The sequence below is a fragment of the Chrysochloris asiatica genome, unplaced genomic scaffold (assembly GCF_000296735.1).
Source record: "Chrysochloris asiatica unplaced genomic scaffold, ChrAsi1.0 scaffold00113, whole genome shotgun sequence".
Taxonomy (NCBI): domain Eukaryota; kingdom Metazoa; phylum Chordata; class Mammalia; order Afrosoricida; family Chrysochloridae; genus Chrysochloris; species Chrysochloris asiatica.
Window position 1 is genome coordinate 4,726,651 of NW_006408631.1, and position 1,414 is coordinate 4,728,064.

Sequence of the window (1,414 nt, forward strand, 5' to 3'; positions counted from 1 at the left end):
TCATAATTATCCCAATGCTAATATTTCATTTTAAAATGAGGAAACTGAGATATAGGAAGGTTGTAAAGCTAGTAAGTGGTAGAACTGCGATTGAAGCTGAAGAAAATTAAAACAAGTCTGTGAGAGCCAAAATATAACCTAGAATATATTCCACCTGAATTCAGAGATCATCTTAAGAACAGATTTGATGCATTATGTACTAATGACTAAATACCAGAAGTGTTGTGGGATAACGTCAAGAACATCAAAAAGGAAGAAAAAAAACAGCTCAATAAAAAGACAGGAAAGAAAGAAAAGACCAAAGTGGGTGTCAGAAGAGACTCTAAAAGGTGTCTGGAGCATAGAGAAGCTAAAGTGAATGGAATAAATGAGGAAGTAAAATAATCTAACAAAAAACTTCAAAGGGTCGCTTGAGAAGATAAAGTAAAGAATAAGAATGAAAAGTGCAAGAAGTTAGAAAACCAAAAGGAAAGAACATACTAAGCATTTCTCAAGCTCAAAAAACTGAAGGAAAAAATCAAGCCTCCACTTGCAATGGTGTGGTGTTGTGGGATAATGACTGGACAGCAAGGTTGATTGAACTGCGGGGTAGGCAGTTCAAACTCACCAGCTGCTCCTCAGAAATCCTATACAGGGTCACTATGAGTGGGGACTGACTCAATGGCACTTGACAGCAACAACAATGAACAAATTATTGAATGATGCAGAAAGCATCAAAAGAAGATGGAAGGAATACACAAACCCACTGTTGCAAAAAGAACTAGCCAATGTGCAACCATTTCAAGAGGTAGCATATGATCAACAGCAGATGGTACTGAAAGAAAAAATTCACATTGCACTGAAGGCATTGGCAAAAGTAATGCTCCAAGAACTGATAAAATACAAATTGAAATCTTCCAACAAACTGATGCAGTACTGGACATGCTCATTCATCTATACCAAGAAATTTAGAAGGCACCTACCTGGCAAACGGAGTGAAAGAGATCCATATTTGTGTCCTTTCCAAAGAGAGGTCACCCAGCAGAATGTGGAAATCATTGAACGATATCATTAATAACACATGCAAGCAAAAGTTTGCTAAAGATAATTTAAAAACAGTTGCAATGCAGACAGGGACTTCCCATAAATTAAAGCTAGATTAAGAAGAGGACAAGGAATGAAAGGTATCATTGCTGATGTCAGATGAATCTTGGCTGAAAACAGAGAATACCAGAAAGATGTTTACTTTTGCTTTACTAAGTACACAAGGCTTTTAATTGTGAAGATAATGACAAACTATGGATAACATTGTGAAGAATGGATATTCTAGATCACTTAATTGTGCTTATGAGAACTTGTACATACACCAAGAGACCATCATTCAAACAAAGCTAGGGTTACTGAAAGTTTTAAAATCAGGAAAGGTGAGTGTCAG